We start from the raw sequence: 23,967 nt of genomic DNA, 5'->3' as shown, positions 1-23,967 counted from the left end.
CTTTCATGGATTGGGCCCTTTTGAAATGTTGTCCTGGGATCCACCTTCAGGGTCACTGGTGGAAAGGCAGGGTAGAAATGTTTTAGGAACAAGGGAGAAAGAATGTAGATCAGGATCTACTGGTAGATCTCTGGATTACTTGCAGTCAATTGGCAAGTTTCCAACTCCCAGTTGTTTAACAATGGCAAAAACAATGTTTTTACTAGCTAAACTTGGCTGTTGCAATGATGAAAGCTAACCTGGGGTGGACTTCTGTGTGAAAGGACCGTGAGCTCAACTCAGTTCAGTTCTGCCACTGAAAATAAACTCTTAGGTTCAGAATATGCTCAGAGGCCCCGTGATATTTAGTTCTGATTGTCTTTTGCACCTGCCTCAAGCTGGTGGGTGTTGGGGTTCTAGTAAAAAAGTAAAGTAGATCTGGTCATCTGTAAGTCTGCCCATCCTTTAAAAAGGATAAAACAGGCAATACAAGTGCCAAACTCTTGCCCTTGGTTGGCACATGCTTTGGTGATTTTCCGGGAGTTATGGAAAGTTGTAGGCATCATAAGGTAATTTGTGGAGGTGGTGCAAGGAGACAAAATTGTACCCAAGTGCCTGGGGGTATGTCTTAAGAGGTTTTAGATTTAATGGCTCACCACATGGTGGGGAAATTGTTTAGGGATGTGCACACATGTGTATGAACGTGAGAGATCTGTGTGCAATGCCAGCCCTATCATTAGGCATAGTGAGGCAGCTGCCCAAAGGCAGCAGATGGAAGCGACAAGTCTTCCCCTGCACCCTCTCTAACCTACCCTTATCACCCTCCAGCCTGGTGGATGCTGCCCCTTTGCCATTCAGTAAGATTCAATTGACAGTTCAGTTAGCTTCTGCATGTGGAACAGGAGCAGGAGGTATTGTATTTGCCTCAGGCAGCAAAATAACTTGACCCAAGCAGTGATTTCTTTGTGTGTGTTGCGGTTGTGGTTTCCTTAAGTGTAAAGTTGAAGTGAAAGAGGAACAGAAAATGACTTGCAAATTATTTGCAGAACAAGTTAAGATGTGTACACAGAGCTAAACTGCAAAAGGAAGGCGCTAGAAAGTTAGGTCAAGGCAATGTCCCAGTTGAGGCATTTACCAGGCAGCAACAGGCTTTTCACTTGGGGGAAGAGCAGTGCAGCTCCCCCCCCCCTTTGCATCTGCCACACACCAGAGGCTGACACCTGAGGCAGCTGCTCCCAATGAAGGCTCATGTAGATGAATGATTCATTCCCCTTTTAAACTAAAATAGTACTGGGAAATCCTTGAGTATGGGTCCCTCAAAAGGCCTCAAACCACTTTTCACCAGTGGGGAAGGAAGCTCATAAGTGAACTCTGTCACTGTCTAGTTTGTGATGGCCTGGTACTCGGACTCGGAGCCGGAGGAATTGCAGCCTGCACTGGACTCTCTGCCTGGAACATCGGCTGAACCAAGTTCGGGGCCTGGTCCTGAGGAGCCTCAGTCTGCTCAGCCTCCCCTGCAACAAGCATCAGCTGAGCCGAGTCTGGGGCCTGAGACTGCCTTGGTTCCAGATGCAGGGGATGGCGGCTCCTGGGTCCAGTAACCCACCAGCGTCTCCCGAGCTGCAGAGACTCAGGACTGATAGAAGGAGAGACCTGAGTACTCAGAGGAGGAGTGGGAGGCGAGGGAGGCGAGGGAGTGAGTCGCCAGGGGATCAGGGCCGTCCGTTACCCCATTCAAGATAAAAGGTGGCCAAACCCTGCCCTGGGTTGCGGGAGCAACATTGTTGGTTGCTAGACCCTGCCAGTGTTCCTGCCTTTGACCTCCCTTGCTTTCCTGCCTCGCTACCCTGCCTGCGATCTTGACCTGCCTTAGTTCCTGGCCTACATACCTTTCCTGACATCACCTGACACCCTGCCCTGCTCCCAGCTTCGGCTTCTTCGGACTGTCTCTACCCTGAACCTACGAACCACGGACTGGACTTGGACTTCCCCTCTTCGGTAACCCCCGGGACCAGCACATAGTTAAACCAGCTCTTAAATTTCCCCTAATTCATGGGTGCCACACGTGTTGTTCTATTCTATCTCACACAGCCATCTAGGGATGAAAAAGAGATAACAACTCAGATTAGGGCAATGAGATTTTGTGGGACTGAAGGCAGCCGTGATATCAGGCAAGAGGGGTAAATCCCAAGATACTTCACAGGGTGTGTGTGTGTGGGGGGTGTATTGGTGTGCTGTTGCTATGCAAATATTTGTTTCATATTTTAAGGAAGCTTGTGAATTTTTACAACATCTTTGGAGTGACTTCTTTGGGCATAGCTTTGATGCATGAAAACTGTCAGGAGAATATTTCCTGTGTACACGTTTCATGTGTGCTTACTTTTTATTTTGCCCCTCCACAGCCAATGTGGGATAGTGGTTAGAGCGCTGGACAGAGACCTGGGAGACCAGGGTTCAAAGCCCTATAGCTCACAGGGCAACCTTGCACCAGTTGCTGTCTCTCAGCCTAGCCTACCTCACAGGCATGTTGTGAGGGGGAAAATGCAGAGTAGGGAGCCACCTCGAGCTCTTTGAAGGAAAGGTAAGATACAAAAATGTTGAAACAACCAGCCGTATTCCTTTGTGTGTGTCTTGGTTAAGGCCTAATGTAAAGAATCACTGAAGGTCATAGTATTTGCTTTCGTTTAGGGGGAAAAGCGCACTATGCCATTTTTCCAGTTGCAGAATTAGCTGCAGCAGTCTTCTGTGTGTCTCCTAAATTGCCTGAGGATTTTTCTTAACAAATGGCACTATACAAATTCACAATATCATGATAATAGATGAATCACATGGGTTACAATGCTAGTGTCAGTTAGGACTCATTTTCCCCAACTCCCACATCCAGAGTGGATGTGTATTTCCAGGTAGTGTGCATCAAACTTCTCGACTCTCTCCCTTCAGTTAGTATTTCCACATCCCACTATGGGCATAGATCCCCCCCTTTTTAGATACAACTTTCCATAATATATAATTTATTATTTATATCCTGCCCATCTGGCTGGGTTTTCCCCAGCCACTCTGGGCAGCTCCCAGCAGAATATTAAAAACATGATAAAAGATCAAACATTAAGAACTTCCCTAAACAGGGCTGCCTTCAGATGTCTTCTAAAAGTCAGATACGTAGTTGTTTATTTTCTTGACATCTGGTGGGAGGGTGTTCCACGGGGCGGGCACCACTACCGAGAAGTCCCCCTGCCTGGTTCCCTGTAACCTCACTTCTCGCAGTGAGGGAACCACCAGAAGGCCCTTGGTGCTTGACCTCAGTGTCTGGGCTGAATGATGGGGGTGGAGACGGCCCAGTATACCTTCAGATATACTGGGCCGAGGCCATTTAGGGCTTTAAAATTCAGCACCAACACTTTGAATTGTGCTCGGAAACGTCCAGTATACCAGACTTTCACAACACAGTGCAAGAAAGCTACAATTCACATGCATTTTTTTCGTACACACTTGGGCTGAAGTGCAAATCTATTCAGTTTTAAAATATCTTTTTGCATCAAAGCTGGTTTGTGCGGGGGAATGCATGCATTAACTCATTGAAAGAAATGGGATGTGTCTGGATTGGGGTTGACCTCATGTGTACAAAGCTGAAAACAAACAAGCCCAGTACATTCAGAGTGTACTGAATGCACACTAAACCATAGAGCGTATGGTTATCTACCGTAGCTCTTGGACACGGAGACGAAGTTTCCTTGTCTATGTTTTCTATGTACAGGTCAGCAGAGGGAGCCAGAGCATAATACTTTGTCATGATCTTGGGACCATGGCAAGGAACTCCATGACTCAGTTAGTGCTTATGCTGCCAGTACATAAGGCAGTGTTGTGCTAAGTAGAACCCTCCAGCAAAAAGACAAGATCCAACCCAATGGGAAGGACAACAATTAGCTATTAGGACTAAAGCCCCAAACAATGTTAATACCTATTTATTTGCCATTGTTATTTGAGGCTTAGTAGCAGGAGTTGGGAAATGGCTCCTGTCAGCAGGCCAGATCCCTATTTCCCCCATTCTTGGTGGGCCAGGTTTGAGTGGTGTAAATCACCTGACACCACAATGACACCTGTTTTTGCCTCCTGAGTCTCAGGTAGGGGTGGTCAGCTTTCCTTCATCTGATCACTTAGCAACAGTGATTCAATGCCCTGGAACACGTGAGTTACCTGCTGGTGGACTCATCATCCTTCACGAATGTCTTGTTAATAACGTAATATCACTGTACTCATATTTTACTTCAGCCACACAGTGGAGAAAACTATTGGATTTTGTTGACTGCCTAAGGTAGCCAAGTGATTAGAAACAACAACAACACCGCAATCCCACCCCTGCACTTGTGCTTCTAACTTCAGCCCTGTTTGGATAAATTAACAGGTGAAGCCTTTCATGGCATGGAAATAAGCATTATCGCCTGCTAACAACTGCACATCAACCCACTGCTAAAGGTACAACTGCAAAGCTCAGCTGAAAAGTTGGCAGCCCTGTGATGACCAGTGTTGGTCAAAGTTTCTTGGTCTCAAAAGTTGTCAATAAAAATCCTTTTTGGGCTCAATGGACTGCAGCCCAATTGTTCCTTCCTTATTTCTCCAGTCCTGCTTGGGTTGCAACACCCAGAACCTAAAAGAAGCAGTTAAGTCACCTTTTGGAATTGATGGCTTTTCCCATTGCAGCACTACAGGGACTAGTACTGTGTCCCAGTGGAAAGTAACATTTGTGTGTATTGAAGGTAAAGTAAATAATCCATTCCCAATTGTCTGAAATGGCCTGGCTCCAAAGAACTGCACAACAAGCTACCCAAGGGAAATTTGGACGTGTTTCTCAAGCAACAGCTCCCCAAGCCACAAGGTAAACTTTGAAATGGAGGGGAGTTTCATAAGCAGTTTGTGATGTAGCATAATTCAAAGGGTGTGTGTGAATTCTACTGAGGATGCCCAATGCCTTGAGTGCTTCTAAAGTAGCTCTTTGGATACCAGCCAATAAATTTCTCAGTTCATTCTTTGCAACTTAAGTATAGGTTTGTTTTGTTTTGTTTTAATTATATTATATTATAAAAAGGACATTCTGGTTCTCATTAAAGGCTGCTTTGTTAATGGTGGTGCTGTAGGCAATGCACATCTCTTATTCATTTATTTAATGAATTAATAGGCCGTCGTCCAGAGTACACCAAGGAAGTGCACTAGGAGGAGCTGGCTTCAAGCAGCAGGCCCATTGGCAAACCAACTCTGTGTTTACAAAGATGTCTGCAAAAGTGACTTGAAGGCTGGCAACATCAACCCTGCCGTGTAGGAATCCCTAGCGGATGACCACAGTGCCTAAAGAAAGACAGTCAGGTATTGTATCCACAGCAGTGACCACGGGAAAAGGAATGACCGCTGGGAGGAGTGTAGAGAGAAGAAATGCCATGGTGCATCTGCAGCAACACAACCGGACACCTTCATCTGCCCCAGCTGCAATAATAAAACATCTCTCTCCTATATTGGTCTCTACAGCCACAGCAGGCGCTGTAACTCTCTAACTGTTTGACTTCAACCCCAATAGGCGCATTCCTCTATTGTCTCCCGAGGCAGGTGGAAGCCAACCACAACAAAAAAAAGTACACCATCTCCCTCTTGGTGGCTTACAGCATTATTATGATTATTACTTCATTCCATGTAGAAACCGATCCCTATGAAACATCTCAAAGTGATATAACAATAAAGACGTCAACAAATAATAACACAACAAGCAATTCCATATGTAAAAACAAGTTAAAATCCAATGTAGACCGGGATAAATATCTGCACTTGCTGGAAAAAGGCCACCTTCAACAGGCGCCAAAGAGAAACAGAGGCTGTGTCTGTCTGATATACCACCGGACAGAGCCTCAAAAGACAGGTGCTGCCATGCTAAGGGCCCAGTTCCTACATCATATAGAATGGACCACCTGATGGTGTCTGCAGGTAGCCCTCTCTTGTGGAGCACAGTGACTGGCTGGGTAGAAAAGGGCTGAGATGATCTTTAGGCATCCTGCCCTGAGCTGTATAAGGCTCTCACCAGCACCAGCTCCCAGAACTTGGCTTAGTAGCTAATTGAGTACAATTTTTTCAACAGTAGTGTAACATGGTGGAGATAGCTTACCACAGTGAGCAGCCAAGCCACTGCATTTTGCACCAGCTGCAGCTTCCGGGCCAACCTCAGTGGGCAGCATCTGCAGATGAAACAGAAAAAAAATACACTACTGTATATCATTTATATATTGCAATATAGTATAAAAATAATATTAAAACCACAGAAGAAAGAGAAGAGTTTGGATTTGATATCCCGCTTTATCACTACCCTAAGGAATCTCAAAGCAGCTAACAAACTCCTTTCCCTTCCTGCCCCACAACAAACACTCTGAGGTGAGTGAGGCTGAGAGACTTCAGAGAAGTGTGACTAGCCCAAGGTCACCCAGCAGCTGCATGTGGAGGAGCGGGGAAGCGAACCCAGTCCCCCAGATTACGAGTCCACTGCTCCTAACCTAACCACTACACCACACTGGCTCTCATACTAAAGATCAAACAAGATGCTAACAGTAATAATAGCAGCAGCAGTTAAACATTTCACTTTTCCTTATCCAATTCCATCAGCCATCCATCTATGAAATCAGGCAACTGTATTGTCAAACAACACAGCTGGCCTGCGCTTGGAGGACTGCTATTAATCACCACTCAAAAGCCCAGCAGGATTCCCTTTCAAGTTTTTTTTTGTGTGTGTGTAGCTTCTATTCATTTTTGAAATAACACAGGAGTCATAGAAGCACCATGAGGGAACTCGGACATAACCTCACTTTGCTTTCACTCTCTCTTTTAAGCTGAATCAAGGCCAGAACCCCAAAGTGCCATCCATTCACCTTACTGCATCTTCTGTGAGATGCAGTCTGCACACCCACTACTCTCTATTACTATTTGCTTTCTGCTTCCAAAAGATAAAAATATTTACATATGAAGCTGCTTTCAGTTTCTTTATTTTACTTAAACAAAACAAAAGAAAGTTGTAAAGTGGAAATGTAAAGTAGGCTATTCTGGATTCCCCCCCCTTTAAAAAGACAACCAGGTTAAGCAAATATCTGAATGCTTCCCCCCAAATAAATGCATGGTATAGCAATGGCATCAGAGTATGCTTTGCCATTGATCTGCATGGGATAAATGGATTTATGAAGGTAGCCTTCTGCATAACAAAAAAAAACTTTTAAGGAAAAGTGGAACTGAGCTTTTAGGGATGCACGCTCATCTGCTTAATTGTTCGGTTTTGGCTGACTCATTCTGTTTCTTTTACATATTTCCAGATGCTTGCCTAGTGACTGTGTGGGGTTAATTGAAAAACCCGTCGGCACGAAATCAGGTGACGTTGCTGACACATCACCAGTTTGGACCAAAATGCAGATATTCAGAACTGCTGCAAGATAATTGGAATCAGATGTCTTTTTCCCTACCCTAAGCCTAAGGCATTTTGGTTGCTTTAGCAACTTATTCCCCTTGCTTCTCTTCTGATGTCATTCTTGGACTGCATTGCTTTGGAACCTAGTGGCAATGGCTGCCACGCTCACCTGGTTTGACCAGCCATTCAAAGCCATTCCTGGTGTGTGGCCACTGCTGCATGCTGATTGCTTCTAGGAGACACAGGTGAGAGCTGAGCTCAGGATGGGGAGCAAAGGTGGACAAACTACCCCCAGCAGGAACACGATGTGTCCCACACTAAATATACTACCCCTCCCAACTACTAGGTCTATATATACATGTAGGGCGGCTCCCTCCCAACAGAAGCCCCATCTTCCTTTGCCACATAAATTGCTGCTTTTGCAAGCAAAGGACATTCAAAGAGATATTTTTGCTTTTTAAAAGGAAAACAAATTGAAAGTCCTGCTGTGTACACACAAGCCCTCATGCATCTGTAAATGGATGCTTGGTCCCTAGGGTGAAGACGGTGAAGAAGGTGAAAGATGATCAGGGAAGCCTTTGCCAAGGCAGCAATGGAAGGTGGATCAGTTTTCTTAATGCACGAAGGCAAAGCCAATGGAAGATTGGACTTAGTAGAGGAAGGAACACTGGGTAAGTATAGGACGTAATGCATATGGGCAAAGTTAGGCTCCTTGCCTTGTCGAATTACCACAAGAAAGCTGCTTTAGTCACTTCCAGAAAATGCAAGGCAAGATGTAGCCAGAAATAACCGCGGTGGAATGAGCGTGTAGGGCAGGGGGTGCCAAGCTTTTGGGGACTGTGGACATATCTATACACACACACTGCATCCAAGAACACACCACTATCTATTACATATTGTAGTGGTTCTTCTAAGCCGAATTTCAACATGGGTGGGGTTGGGATTCTGGGGTCCCAGGGAAGGCATTTGCAGGTACCTATGTGGCTGGTGGGCCCCATGTTGGTGACTCCTGAGTAGGGGGATGCATCCTGTTAAACTTCCTCATAGCACACACACATCGTTTTCTTGCAAGCATTTCCCGCATCTGAGCACTAGTGCATGCTTCCAGCTCCAGCTCCAAACTGAACCACTCAATCTGTGGACTCCTGGCGGTATCATTAAAGGGCTTGTTGTTCTCCAGGCGGCGTCCATCCCTGCACTAGAGGCTTGCAAGTGAAGGGCCGAACCCTGACACTACTACAAGTCTGCCGAGCTACTTTCCCTGAATCACACCCTTCCCGGCAAGGTCTGCTGTCAATCATTCCCCGCCACCCTACGCCTGGAGGTGCACTTTTGGGCGGCCGCGGCCGCGGCCCACAGATACACACCCACAACTCACGGGCATGATGAAAGTGGCGCCTTTTCTTTCCAGCTCCGCACAAAAACCCAACAACCCCAAAGCACCCCTCGTGCAGCCCAACCAGCGCGACTCCTCGCTCCTGCCAGCAGCAGGCAAGCGCCCCAGCAACGTAGCCGCATATTTTGCCGGCGAGGGTCTTGGACAAAGCCAACAGAAGGGTCCTTGTTAGCCGGCTACTCCCTGGAGAGGGAGGGTTGGATGGGAGAGCGCGCGCAAGAAGGAGTGAAGTGGAGAGGGGGCGGCGGCGGCGGGGTGGAGCTGGGCTCTTTCTGTCTCCCTCTCTCCCGCTGCCTGTCTCCTCCTCCGCCTGCAAAAGCTGAGGGAGCGAGGGCGGGAGCAGCCGGAGCCGGCGGGAGGGGATGCAGCGACTTTGCGAACACTTTGCAACTCTCCCTCGCCGGAGGCAGCGCTTCTCCCCGGCCTCGCCGCTGGCTCCCCCTGAAGCGCAGGTCGCGGCCGGGCCGCTGGGGAAGAGATCCAGGAACCCCGGCCAAGGAAAGGAACGGGCGTCTTCTGAGAGGGGGAGAAGGAGGAGGAGGAGGGGGGACTCCTTTCCTCGTCTGCAGGGCGCGCCCTCCCGCCTGACCTCGCGCACCCGGCGCCTCAGAGGGGGAACCTTGCAAGCGGCTTTCCTCCGCAAAAGACGGCGAGCCGGAGTGGATGGTTCCTAGGTTGCTGCCGCCGGCTGCCTCGAAGTCCCTTTCGGGACAAAGGCTCCCCGGAGCCGGCCCTTCCTCGGAAAGAGGCTGCGAGGATCCCGCGTACGGGTAAGGAGGAGGAGGCGAGAGATCTCGCGCCCCAGCCGCGCCTCCCGCGCGCTGCCACGCGGGGCTTCCCCGGCCGGCTGCGCCCTTGTCTTCTTTCTGCCGCTTTTCACGCTCTTTTGTTTCTCGGTGGCGGACGAGTCCTTTTGTGCTGTGCGCTGGTGGGTTTCTAGCTTCTCGGATGTGTCGGGAGGGAAGGGAGGAAGGAGCCAAGCCTGGTGGCGCATCCTGATGCTCGGAAAGCAGGACAAGGGGCTTTCCTTCCTTTAGAGACAGAGAGAGGGAGACCCCAAATTCCCAAGCGGCTGGCGAAGTTTTGTCGGAAGAGAAAGTAGCAGCAGGCTTTTGTTTTCCTATGGTTCCTAAGTTGGATTTATTTTATTATAGGGCTCCATGCTTAGAGAGCAAAGCAGCTTTAAAGTTGCATTGGTGATAGAAATACGCCTGTGTTTTAAATCTCTGGCGCTGAATAGGACTTGGAAGGGCTTAACTTTTGGATTGCGCCTGTAGATATTATTTTTGACATAGTCTGTTGTATTGCTGAAGTGCTTGAAACACAGAAGAAGGGAGACTTTACCTGAAGTTGTTAGGGTTTTTTTTTTTGTCACATACTGGCGTAAGATGCAAGATGTGGGCTTTTGAATTGTACAGGACTCTTCCTAACCAGAAGGTTGTGGTGCTGAATGGGAGTTTTCAGACAAGCAACTTGTACACTGTGTTTCAGAGATTAGTTGCTGGTCGGAACAAAAGTATGTTTCTCAAGGCCTCATCAGACAAAACGAAGGGCGCAGTTCACCAGGCGTTTATTCTGCATCAGCCCCATTGAAAGGAATATCAGCTTTGTCAGGGTGCTCCCATTCCATCATCATCATCATCATCATTAATTAAATTTGTATACCACCCTATACCCACAGGTCTCAGGGCGGTCAATAGGGATGGTATCAAACATTTTCTAAACAAAGGCTAGTTCTGTGTAGCAAAAACTCATATGGAGCTTATAATGTATGATAAATGTACACAGTTTCATATCACCATGTGTACATCTGGCAAAATAGATATGTATTGGAGTTCACACCATTTCTGCATGGAAGTAGCTATCATCCAGAGAATTCAACACATGTGAAGTGGTCCTCTCTTGCATTATATTCCCTGTAACAAAATGACTATGGTGCCTGCTTTACAGATGGGGAACTGAAACCATCGGCAATCAGTGCAAACATTCAGAAAAGGTATTGTGGTATAGTCCTTCCGTGACATCACTACATAATACCGGAGGCATGTGGTACAGTTCTTCCATTACATTACCACTAAATAATACTGGAGATGTATTTCCCTGCAGCAGAATTTTCCTGAGCGTTAAGGACAATCATGTTAAAGAAAGAAAGTTGGCATACAATTACCTTCCTCAAATCATAGCTTTCTGTATAAAGTTATTGACATGGAGGAGCATTTAAACATGACAGTCCCGCACCTGTTTTCTGAAGTGGTGCAGTCATGGGGTGGGGTGGGGGACAGTCTCACATGCATTTTATTTCTGGGCAGCGAGCTAACCAAGTTCTCAGAGGTAAAAGTGCGCAGGGACTTGCTCATTGTTCTGCCCACTAAACTCTCAAGGTACCTAAGCTACTGTATGGAGCGCAGGGGAGTTATTGTGGTACATGAATGCCATCTGTCTTGTGGGTATCTGATGCACCGATCTGAAAAGTGAATGTGAAGTAAATGCAGAGATTACCAGAATCATATCATAAGAGTAAGATGGTATCGGTTGCCAGAATTTCCAAGAACAAGAGCTTTTGTTGCCCTTTTTTTACTCTGAAGTGATACCCGACCCCACAGACCTCCTGCATTTAAGACATAATCCAATATGTTTGGCAGAAGGATAGGAGAGTAGCAGCCTCATTCCTGACCACTGGAAGTTTTGTTGTGCAATCCTTTGGTTTCTGCAGTTTCTCTGGGTATTGGCCACACATTTTCAAGTATAACTTCATAGGTGCCAAAGTACAGAAACTTACTTTTTTCCTGGTTAATTTTTTTAGGAAGCTGAATTCTGCACACACAACTTTTACTGATAGTCATAGCCACTAGACAGAAGTTCTTCTGCAAAAGACATAGAAGACAACATCCAAAGAAAAATAGTGCTTATGTATTTGTTATATTTGCACCCCACTTTTATTCTAGGGGACGCGGGTGGCGCTGTGGGTTAAACCACAGAGCCTAGGGCTTGCTGATCAGAAGGTCGGTGGTTCGAATCCCCGCGACGGGGTGAGCTCCCGTTGCTCGGTGCCAGCTCCTGCCAATCTAGCCGTCAAAGTGCACGTAGATAAATAGGTACCGCTACAGCGGGAAGGTATATGGCGTTTCTGTGTGCTGCTCTGGTTCGCCAGAAGCAGCTTTGTCATGCTAGCCACATGACCCGTAATCTGTACGCCGACTCCCTAGGCCAAAAACGCGAGATGAGCACCGCAACCCCAGAGTCGGTCACGACTGGACCTAATGGTCAGGGGTCCCTTTACATGGTTCTCCCCCTCTCCATTTTACCCACATAACAACCCTGTGAGGTAGGTCAGGCTGAGAGACAGTGACTGGCCCAAGGTCACCCAGTGAGCTTCATTACTGAGTCGGAATTTGAACCCTGTTCTCCCAGGTCCTAATCCAACCCTATGGCTGCATCCATACCAGCTCATTCAAAACACATTTTAACCCCCTGCCTTGTTAAGGGTGCTGGGAATTGTGGTTTGTGAGTTGCAAGCTATTATTGTTGTTGTTTAGTAAATTTGTTAGTCGCTCCAAGACAACGCAAAGAGACTTACAGTTCTCAGAATTATTGGGGGATGTGTTTCGAATGTACTTTAAAGGTCTGGTGTGTATGCAGCCTACAGCTATTAAACCATTATTGTCCCCATCTTCATCATCTTCATCATTATCAGTTCATTAAATGTTAGTGTACGTTGTGTGGGAAAATATAAAATATATCACACTCAGTGGGTTTTACCATATGATGCTGCTGAGAGATAAAGGATAAGTGAGACTTAGCTGAAGGTGAGAAATCCAAGCAAATTCTATAGTTCATCTCTGTAAGCAATCATACATTTGGTAGCAGTGTTAGCAGTCCCTATGGGCCTTCCAAACTGTAAGGTTGAAGTTCTTTATTTTCCAACTCCGGAATACAATATGCGTTTTCTACAGACAAGCTTTTCAGATGCTTTGTCTGAAAAAGAAGCGCTTCATTAAAACCCAAACCGCATACATAATGTAAATTGCCAGCAGATTTCAATAGAAGCAATACTGGTGGTAGGAAATGACAGGCACAAAGGCACGATAAAGCCTTTGTTTGGACTAGAGGACTACAGCATATGATAAGCTTTTGCCAGATGTGGGTCTCCTGTAACAATGATCTTTAATTGACTAAATAAGGGAAGACATTCATTGGAGTGAAAAGGAAGGCTCACGCTTTGAAAGCTGGTGGGAACAAAGGATGGTTAGGGTGTGCCTGTACTAGCTCCTCTTGTTGCATTTCTTGTCATTTCAGTCCAGTTTCCTCCTCACTGCCTTGGCCCACATTTTTTGCACATACTTTTCTTGTATGCATGAGAATCCACTTCCCAGGATTGAGGGCCACTTAAAACAAAAAACCAAAAAAAAAGCCCAATGCATTTTCTCAAGGGAAGCTGGACACCTCTGCACTTAATGCCATCATTTGAGAGCAAAAAGAATGGGGTGAGGTGCTCTGAAATGTTCTTATGGAGTTGCTACATAGCTATGATTGATCAAGCTCCGTGGTGATTTAATATTTGCTCTTCGAATAGAAATTAGCATTAGAAATTTGCAAGGTGCAGTGGTGGGATTTGCCTGTGCCTAACCAATTTTCAAAATGCAAAAGGCTGTGGCACTGAAGGAGTAGAGGGCAAGGTGAGAAGTTTGGATGAGGGATGTTCAGGGAAAATATTTGCCCCAAACAATTGCCAGATGGTTAGCTCCTCTTTAAAGAGGTTTTAGCTTTCCACAAGAAATGAAGGAAGAGGACACAGCACATGAAATTAAAGGAAGGAAGATAGTAGCAGCACATGCAGTTAACAGCTCTTCCCGACCCTGCTTCTTCACAAAGGAACGTATGTAGATTTGTAGATTGAGCGAGTTATGGACTCTTTTCTTGTCACATTAGAGAAAGACTGCAATTCACGTTGCCAGCTCATGTACTAATTTTCTTCCAATTGTGATATTAACGCTTCAAAGGAAAGTGCTCCAATCATACACCTACATTCGCACTGTGGTCTCAGTTCATATATTTTCACCCTGATCTCAAGGAGGATGTCAGTTTTTAAAGGCATACCTGATTGCTACAAAACTCATAATACTGGTAGTCTTTGCTCAGTCCACACAAATGCCTACCTTTCCATTCTTTGGATTCAGGGTGTTATGAGCTAGTTGCAAAGCAATCTGTACACAAGGAGGAGTAATGTGAGTGTGCAAAATCACACTTCTTATTTTGGAGGTGCTGCTTCTCACACTACCCAGAAGCCTCCAGGAGGACATGCCATTAGTGATCGGCTTCTGTCCTGAGGGAGGAAGACTGAGAGAATTTGTAACTATATCCTGCCTTTAGAGTCATGACAAATGCCTTTCTGATTTTACACTGATACCCGGTCCTACACATCTCCTCTGCTTCTCTTTCAAAAAAATAAAATAAATCTCATGTTCTCATCTGTTTAACTGCCTGTTTATTGATTCATTCCTTAGCTGGCAGGCTGTGGCCTCAACAACAGGCTACACCAGGCTTTTCTTGACTATGTGGTTTTAATTTGTCATTTATTTATTTCTGAGGGATAGCAGCGGTGTACATAGAAATATTTAAAGGAGCCGCCATGACTCATTGCATAGGTTACTGGATTTCGGTGTATGCGTGTCCTACATTGGAAAGATTTGAGGAAAGCCTTGTGTCTGAGCTTCTCCTGCTTTACAGGATTATTGTGAATATAACAGTGAAATGTTCTACCATTTAGAAGCGATACTAGTAATAACAAGTATTCTCCAGTAAAAAAAGAAAGAAAATAATCTAGATGCCTGTTCCATGTATATACAGTGGCGCCTCGACTTACAAAGGCGATCCGTTCCGCGGTGCTCTTCGTAAGTCGAAGTATTTGGTTGTTGAAGCGCCCGTTCTGTGCATGTGCGATTATGCGTGAAGCGCGATTTTGCGTTTCTGCGCATGCGGAGACCGCGCACACCGCTTCTGCGCAGGTGCAGAATGTGCGCGTGGCGAAAATACTTCCGGGATTGTCGACTTCGGAAGTCGAAACCTTCGGAAGTCGAGGCATTCGTATGTCGAGGTACCACTGTATTAATTCGCAAGTGAAATTCAAAGGTAACTTTGTGTTTTTGTTTTTGAAAAGGGACATGATGTTATCACCTAGACAATTAGCTACTTGTCCAGAATGTGCCAGACTCTGGAAAAGAGGACTTGCTCAGAAACATCCAGCAATGACCTCATCCTTCAGGCCAACCTTCTCCCTTTCAGGTGTGGAAAGTTCTCCTTCTGTCCTCCACAAAACCACTCAGTGGTGGAAAAAAAATGAGCCTGGACATCATTCTGGATCTGAATGTTCCTGGGAGGCTTCTGCTTCAGGGCTGGCAGAGGCAGGTTCACGTAAATTCCATCCATGGTATTTCTCTTCCAGCTTGGATCTCAGCCACTGTGATTGGAAGCTGTGACTTCTGTTGACACAGTTGATCGCTGCAGCCAAATTCTGGGATGGAGAGACAGACACATGGGTATATTCTTCAGAGAGAGCATGTGAGGACTTCTGTGGATAATTCCTGTTAGTATTCAGAAGCATTATCCACATAAATCCCTCATTCATCTAACGGGAGAATAGGGTGTTGTGTATATGTAAACTGCAGCATTTCATCCTACCTTAGAGTCCGGGGAGGAGGGGGGCGGCGGCACAGGGAAACGATTGGGTAAGCCCTTGCTCCCTCATGGTATTAGTGCTCGGTGCCTTTCCCACCTACTAATTGGGGAGATTTATGGTTCCCAAAGTGGATGTTGAAAAAACAATTATTTTTCCTGGTAACTTTTACAAACCCGATTTGATGCTTGGACTGGAAATGGAGCAAGGTTTCCTGGAAATGTTCACCCCCAGACGCTGGGATATTCAGCGTTCACCAGGAATATGACAATGGATTGATTTACATGAAGGAATTCTTTCTTAGCACTTCCTTGCCTCCCAAGAGCTGCCTTGGGGTGGTGGTGGGGAAACTGAGCACACTAGCTGCTTTAAGGTGGTAAAACAGAAGCAAAGGCAGATTCCAAATTAGCTTGAAGGAACAGTCGTCCCATTCAGTGGCTTCTCTGGGCTCTCGGTTGTAAGGGAGGGTGGGAAAAAATCAACAAGTCAAAAGGGGCATGTTTCACTTCCCCCCCCCCACTCCCCCTTCCCATAACAGCTGAGTAGCAATCTGTGGGCACATATTTTACAGTATATAGGGAGAGAAGGAATTTGTTTTATAAAAACACAATCTCGGAAAAAAAGCAACGCAGTGTTTGAAACCAGAATATCCCGACCTGGAAAAACAGTTTGTTGAGACACAGATGTAGGTTTGTGGTTTTGAACATGCCCTAAAGGCACAGCAGGGAAGAGTGTGAACAGAGCAAGCCAACATTGTATTTTGCTGTAGGAGGAAGCAAAGGATCAGCAGCCAGATGCACCTCTGTTGTCTTTAACGGCAGGAATTCCAAGGCCAAAGCCTCCTGCTCTTGGGCGAACTCACAGCTTAGCAATAAGTTTCCCAGCCATTCCTGGTGGTCTGCAGACCATGGCATGTAAGACATCATGTTTTTCACTTAACACCACCTCCAGCCTGAGGTCTGCTGTGTAATCTCTAAGGGTGCCATTTAGGTATACATAGCATGAGTGATGAGCCCACAGGGAACATGCACTTAGCTCTAGCTCTCTCTCTCTCTCTCTCTCTTTCCTAAACAGATAACCTTCCTCAGAGAATCTAGCTGGGAGCAACCACTTCTTTTTCCAGGAGAAGCCCAATTACGCAGAGCGCTGATTGGCTGGCCTTTGTGATAGGCCCAAAGCCACACTCTCCTGCCTCTTCAGTCTGCTTTGTGTAACGCTGATTGGTTAGTCCTTGTGGCAAGTCACAGAGCCATTCTCCCCTCCTGCCAAGCTGTATTTAAAGTTCTTTTTTTTTTTGCGTGTTCAGACCTAGAGACCTCCCCCCTAAATAAATTCACACTTGACACAAATTTTGGTTTGGTTTTTGGCAGAATTTAGGCCACAACTTTGATTACAGAAAGTGAGTGGTTGCATAGGCTCTGGTTCGACTAGCTCCCTGCACCCTCGCAAGTAGCGCTGACTTAGGGCACCAGCAAAGGGTGAACACCTGGATAGGTGGAAAGCCGGGAACAGACTATGTCTGCCACCCAGGTGTCCCCCTGGACTCAGGCACGGGCACAACCCCCTCACAGGGGTTGACCAAACCATTTTGTCCCTGGATTCCTTTAACAGAATACCCTTCACATGGGGATGGCGAGAGCATTCCCCCATCCCTATCACCTGAACCAGAGCCTATCCACAACCTTACAAGTTGTGACAATTTGCTATGCGGCAGGCAAAGCCCAAATGGCACTAGCCAATCAGCCAAGTGGGGAAAATTCCTGCCATGCCCCTGTCCCAACGACAGACGACACACGACGGCATAGCAAGATCAAGCGCAACAAAGCCCTAAAAGTAGGGAGAGGTGGGCGGGTGTTCCGAATGCACGCCCTGAAAGAGGAAGCTCTGGGTCATGTGCATGGGTGTATATATAGGTCCCTCGATCCGTTTGGTCTGTGCCCCATTGGCCAGATTGAACCCAACACCAAGGGACCTACCAATTGGGTGTTGTGGCTGACCAATCTTGCCCACCCACAACACAGGTGGTCGGTCTCCAGGTCTCACCGCAACATGTGCCCTCTTTGAGGGAGGACCTGATTAAATGTATCCGTGTTTTTTAAAGAAGGTTCTGAATGAAATTTAATTGGATGAATGTGCCAGTGTTTTTTTGGGGGGGGGGGTAGGGGTGGCAGGGGATTGCAAAACCAAAACATGTGGTGGTGGGAAGGAGAAGAGAAAATCATTGCTAGCTAGGTATTAGTGTGAATAGAGGAGTAAAGCTGGGAAAAAGCAGAGTTTAAAGTTGGGTCAAAATGATTAAGAAAAAACACACTGCACCATTCGCAAGTGTCAAGATGGGGGTTAGTTTCATGGGGAAAACCCTCATTGAGCATGGACTACTCCATGCATGTAGAATTGCTCTTGTGAGAGTTTTTGTAGGGGGGAGGGAATGGTGCCCCCCCTCAACATTAGGCACAATGTTCTTTGTCAGATGCGCCATTCTGAGCAGAGGTCTGTAATGATGTGGTGGTGTTTTGACAAGGAAGTTAAAGAGATGGTCTCTGAGGAAAATAAACAAGCATGACCCTGAAGCTGACCTTCCTTGAACTTCAGAGAGATAGTGAAAAGAAAATGTCAGAGCAGAGTTATCGATTTTACAGTTGTAGGATATCTGTGTGGCTTTTTCTTCCCAATTCTTTCAATTTCTGAATGTGTAGCACGGGTGAAGAAATTACTGTTTCATCTCTCCCTCCTTCTGATCAGGGCCAGTCCTGGAATACTACGCTTACAAGGGTTCTTTGTGGGAAAGTGGTGGCACAAGAATAGAATGTGAGGTCATTGCTTTTTCAAGGAAAGGATGTTGCATTATATGTATTGCAATATACAGCATTGCATCGGGGTAGGATATCAGCCCTACTGAGTGACGCTGCCTGCATCCCGGCTGATCTAGGGTAACGTACTCTTGGCTCCAGGCAGCCATTGCATAATCAGGACTCAAATCTACTTGCTGCCTCTTTCTGCTTCCCTACTCATCACTAGTGGATATTATCCCAAATCCAAGTACAGTACGCAGATGACTCATCAGGAGTCCACATATGAATAGATTTCTTACCCAAGGCAATTTTGTTTGTTTTTTTGTGAAAGCGAACATCTCCTCTTTCTAGACTCATTCTGGTAGAAGTGGGTTGAAGAGGGAGGCATAGAATGTCCATAATTATTTATGCATTTTTTCCCCAAAATTGTATTTGCGAGGATCGTTTTGAGGCAAGCAGTAGATCGTTTTCATTTTAAGAAGCTTTGGCATTAAGCCTCTCCTTTACTGTTCCTTCAGGGTTATGATGACTTTTCCTTCAGACAGCTGTTGCAGGAAAGAAGAGCTTAACTTAGGCAAGGACACACTAATCTCTCTCTTCTTTTTGCTTTTTAATTATATTTTCTTTCTGTGTCTCTGTGCATGGTCTAGTTGATCCTTAATGCCACCATGCCAAGTCCACCAGAGATTTCAGTTGAAATGGGCTTGTAACATTAACAGTAAAATCCTGTGCACATCTACTTAAAAGTCAGTTCTGTTCAATTCGGATTGAGGCCGCAGTCCTATGCGCTCTTCCTTGGAACTGAACCCCATTGAAAACTGTGGAAGTTTCTTCTGAGTGAACACACATAGGATTGCACTGCTTGCATCCTCTTCATTGCTGTACTCCATTGTGCTTGCAGAATGATTGCAGATGCACAAAGAAAAAACAAACAAAAGCTGCATGGCTTCTTGGCAGAGAGAGATAGACGAAAGGGCTTTAAATTGTGTAATTACAGCTTTCTCTAAACACATTAAAAATACGAATAATATACACAAGAATGGAAGCCAAGGTTCCAGGCATGAACTGCTTCACTGCTGTGGGCTGAGTTAGGTCGCGACTGAAAGATGAGTAGGATGAAAAGGTAATAGACTGGCTTTGGGAAATTGCAGACCTTTCACCAGAGCCAAAACCAAACAGATGCTGCATTCACCCAGGAACAGCAGTAAGAAGAACCTTCTCTCAGTGGTTAAGGACCCTTGCGGAATCTCCAACCCTTGGACCAGCCATCTCTCTGTTTGCATGTTTGAAAAACTGGAAGTGGGAAGCTGAGATAGGCTACAGATTTCAAACATTCTCATTGGTTGGTGAACATCTTTCTAGTCTTTATGGCGTCCCGGGTGTCTGCAAGCATGCACATCTGACCACCACTGAACATGAACATCATTAGCATGAATAGTGGGTGGTTCTGTCGGAAAGTTAAGAAAGTAACGGACTGTTTTGGGACATGTAGTGCCTTTCGGATGAGAAAGACCACTCTGCCAAATGCCCCACACCCCTAGGAATAGCAACAGGGGAAGGTCTTTCTAAATGCAGAGTTAAGGGTTTTTGAAATAGCCAGCAGAATACATTTGAAAATTCCTGTATCAGAAAGGCAGGTTAGGCCATGATGCATATTTCACCACTCCCACCATTGACTGGGCGTCTAACACGTTTGCAATACCTTAGAAAATCCCTACACAGTTCAGTATAAAAGAATAAAAGCCAGAAATATATGTGCAGTTGTATGAGACTATAAAGCAAACAGATCAACTAAATATCACATAAGCAGAGAATTGCTACGCAGCCAACAGTACATTTTCCCTTTGATGACCGTACGTCTAGTTTGATGTTTTCTCACCAATTTTCTGATGCAGCCCAATTGTATGCATGTTTGCTTAGGAATAAGTCCCACTAATCACAGTGGGGCTTTCTTCCAGGGAGATGTGCATATGATTGCAGCCTTAGGCTGAACTCCGCAGCCTAGTCTAACCAGACATGCATAGGATTCTACTGGTAATGATTCATTAGTGGGAGCTCCAGACGTAATGTGTTAGATCTCCCTTTTTGGCCAATTCACACGAGCATTTTCTGATGCTGCTCTGAACCCGATTGCAGCACTTTGGGGCGCATGTGTTGGAAAATCCAAATTTTGTACCTAGGCAGCCCAGTTCTATGTCAAGAGAAACTGAATCTCACAAATAATATGTTAATTTGCTTATTTTGTGTACACATTTGCTTATTTTGCACAATTTTGCTTCCTTTAGTCATAGGATGTGATTAAGTCCTATTCAGGGCTGAATGCCAGTTAGGGGGGGGTCACCACCATAGCTGCCAAGTTATCCCTTTTTTACAGGGATTTTCCCTTATGCTGAATAGGCTTCCTCAAGAGAAAAGCGAAAACTTGGCAGCTATGGTCACCACTCCCCCCCCTTCCTCTGCCTTTTCGACACCTACTTCCTCAGTTCCCCATGCATAGTGAGTTCTATCTCCAGGCAAGCAAGCATTCTGAGCATCCTTCAGTTTGGTATCAGCATGGATGGCACCCAGAGAACAGTGCCCAGTCTACCATTGGCTCTTTGTTGAATTTGGGGATAGGGTGCTGCTGCTAGAGGCAGTGCTGTCAACACAACCTGTGGTGGCTTCAAGGGCTGATAACGTGAAACATCATATGGCTTCGTGATGATGCCATGCGTTCTGCTTTCATGTTCGTTGACTGCCATACAAAAATACTGTTTGTCTAAAGTCACCATATAACTTTGCTATATGGATATCCTTAAAAAAAAAAAAACAACAACCAACATTTTGAAGCAGGGAGCATTTTCAGGTGGTGAAACTGCAATAGTTGCTTACTGTATTCCACCATGTGTAATGTGCTTTACTCCCAGGTAGCTGTGCATGGGATCGTAGCCCAGCATAACTTCCATTTTGTTGCATCCCTATTGTGATCATGGTTTGTAAAGTTATCCCTCTTGGTTTAAGCGAAAGGAGCTTTCTGAGCATTTGAAACCACTTTAGCTGCTGATATACACTCTCTCATGAAGTATGTAGTTTGCTGCCCTGGCTGTCATCACGAAAGATACTCTTTTAGGGACAGAGCTGTACTGGTTTGGTTAGCAATGCTTTTGCACGGGTATGCTTTTGTCATCAGAATACTAGGTAAGGATGGGAAGCAGCTAAGGACATATGAGACCAGGGCCACATATTTGGGCAGGGCAGGACAACGACAATTGAGAACTTGAAAGAGGCTGTCTAGGTTTCTCTTTCTTTCTGCAAAGAGAAATGTCTATTGGAACTCAGCCTGCGTTAGTTTCACACACCACAGCACATGCTCCATGCCCAAGGCAACCTTGACAGTTCCCTCAGGCTCGAGCAGCAGTTTCCTTTGTGCCTAGACAGGAAAACTATGCCCTTCATCTTATTCCTTGCCTGTAGCCCCACTGCAGGTAATTGGTCATATGCAGCCAACAATGATATAAATAGCCCAGCCAGTTGCTCTGTTAATTAGACGTCTGCTGTCTTGGTTGTTTTTACTTTTTTGTGGCTTTCTCAAAGTTCTTCTAATGAATAGTGAATTCTTTAATGTCGGGCTTTCCAACCTTTATATTTATTTTCGTGAATGCCACTGTCTCCAAGGACAGCTGCAGTGTCTGGGGAGTGAGCGGATCGCGTCATAGTTATTCCTACAGAGGAGAAAATGTGGGGAAATCCTGACCCGGATGCTGATGCTTCCTTGTTTTTCTGTCTGCAGGAAAGATTGTAGCCTGGAGGCTCACATCATGCTCATTCCTATAGGGAGGGAAAAGGTGGTGGGAGCCTTCCCCAGATGCTTCTGCTTCCTGGTCTGTCTGTCTGTCAAAGGGCTGCAGCTCAGTGGTAGAACCTTCTGCCTTGCATGCAGGAGGTTCCAGGTTCAATTCCCAGCTAGGGCTGGGTGAGACCCCTGTCTGAAATCCTGAGAGAGCTACTGCACATCAGTGCAGACAATACTGAACAAAAAATGTGCTAGTGCAGCTTCCTACGTTCCTCTATTTTGTGTCCTCCTTGCCAAAAGTATGCCTCTTTTGAAAGGCTGCTTCTGGACTGCTATGCACAGTTACACTTTGCCTCTAGTTCACTGCCTCCCCAGCTGTCTTCGGGCGAGGTTGGGCCAGATTCAACGGCACTGTGCAGTCCTTGCTGCTGCAGCGGCACTCTTAAACAACACAACATAATCTACACACACCCCCAGTAGTGTTGTCTGCCATACTGTGAGTGGCTGAGAAAGGACAGCATTCATGTTCAGTATAGAGAAGTGCTTTTGATGGGCAGGAGATCATCCCTCTCCACCCAGAGGCTAAGCCAGGTCATCCCCTGTTTAAATGTGGGGCAAATTTGGCTTCTCCCGAAGGGGAAAGTCTCCTCTCCCTGTTTGATACCAGGTCTGATCCTATTACTTGCAGCTAATTAATACACAAGCTGCATGGAGCCTGTCATCGCGGGCAAATTCCAGGGAGCAAGAACAGTTCATTGGAGCAGAGCAGTCATAGCTGTGCATTATTTCCCACTGTGTTTTCATCTTTCTCTGCTTTCGGGACATAAAAAAATAGGTGGATGGTGGAGAAAAGGAGTATGAATCAATTAAATAATTCTACGACCATGGTTTTTCTCGCTTCACAGAGTTATTTTGCTAAACACTGAGTCATTTTGGGAAAATGTGACTTCATGCTTCCATAGAGTTTCCTTAGTCACCTGCTTAATGAAAGGTACTTCCTTTCTTGTAGGGTGGTCCCTAGATACAGGCACAGATAAATGGGCTAATATTTGCAGTCATCCTTAGCAGCTGGTTGGCTGACTCATTCTCCCTCTTTTAAACCTTCCTTTATTTTAAAAATAAACTCTACACTCTTCATTTTCTTATCCATCCAGAAGAAAGTATTCCAGGCACATGTATTCCCCACAGGGAAGGCAAGATATGCTAATTTATAATTATCCTCATTAGGTGGGATGGTGAGAGCACACAGCTGCAAGAAAGAGGAAATTAGTCTCAATGGGCTATAATTGTCTTGCACATGAAAAGTTCTGAGCCCAGAGCACTGGGAAATGGCACCAAGAGTAAGCTTCCAGTCTAGGCACACTCAAGAGGAGAGAAGACCATGCTAGGCCACTGGCATTATTCACCACTGGCATTACTTGTGACAGGAATGGGTGCCAGGAGCAGGTCAGCAATAACTCACACGGCTTCAGTGAAGTTAACTCATTATTCACAGAAACAAGACAGCTCCAGAGGCCATGCCTACTAGAGCACAGCAACTCTTGCCAGTAGAACTCACTGCTCTGAGGCAGTTGAGAAGACTGAAGTTCCCCTCCTTACCACAGCTCCTTAAATTTCCTCCCCTGGGTCCTCCCCAAGCAAGCTGAGGCACCGTCTCTGTGCTTGTCTGTGCTCCACCCTTTTCATACCTCTTCTGGTTCTGGGAGACTAGGGGCAAGGGGAGCTGGTTGCAGCACGAGAGGAAGACCACTTGGCTTCCTCACCTGCCTGACTCAACTCTGCCTCTTGGCTCCCCTCCCCTCCTGCCTCTGCCTCTGCTTCTGCCGCTGGGCTGCTCTCTGCCACAGACACTTCCTGCTCACTAAACCCTGTTGCCTCTTCAGCTTCTGAAACCTCCTCCCAGTCTGCTCCATCGTCTTTCTCTGGCCA

At 46.0% G+C, this 23,967-nt stretch overlaps 1 protein-coding gene across 2 annotated transcripts in view; it reads left to right on the top strand.

Annotated features, from left to right (window-relative positions):
- Positions 1 to 9,060: 9,060 nt before the first annotated feature.
- Positions 9,061 to 23,967, top strand: part of CHST3 (carbohydrate sulfotransferase 3) — a 48,557-nt gene continuing 33,650 nt past the window's right edge. For both annotated transcript variants that reach the window (XM_035138395.3, XM_035138396.3), the window contains exon 1: positions 9,061 to 9,571. The gene's annotated coding sequence lies outside the window, so the exon portion shown is untranslated. The remainder of the gene's footprint in view (positions 9,572 to 23,967) is intronic.

This window comes from Zootoca vivipara, chromosome 5 (assembly GCF_965207765.1).
Source record: "Zootoca vivipara chromosome 5, rZooViv2.hap1.1, whole genome shotgun sequence".
NCBI classification, from domain to species: domain Eukaryota; kingdom Metazoa; phylum Chordata; class Lepidosauria; order Squamata; family Lacertidae; genus Zootoca; species Zootoca vivipara.
This window is presented reverse-complemented; position numbering and strand designations above follow the sequence as displayed.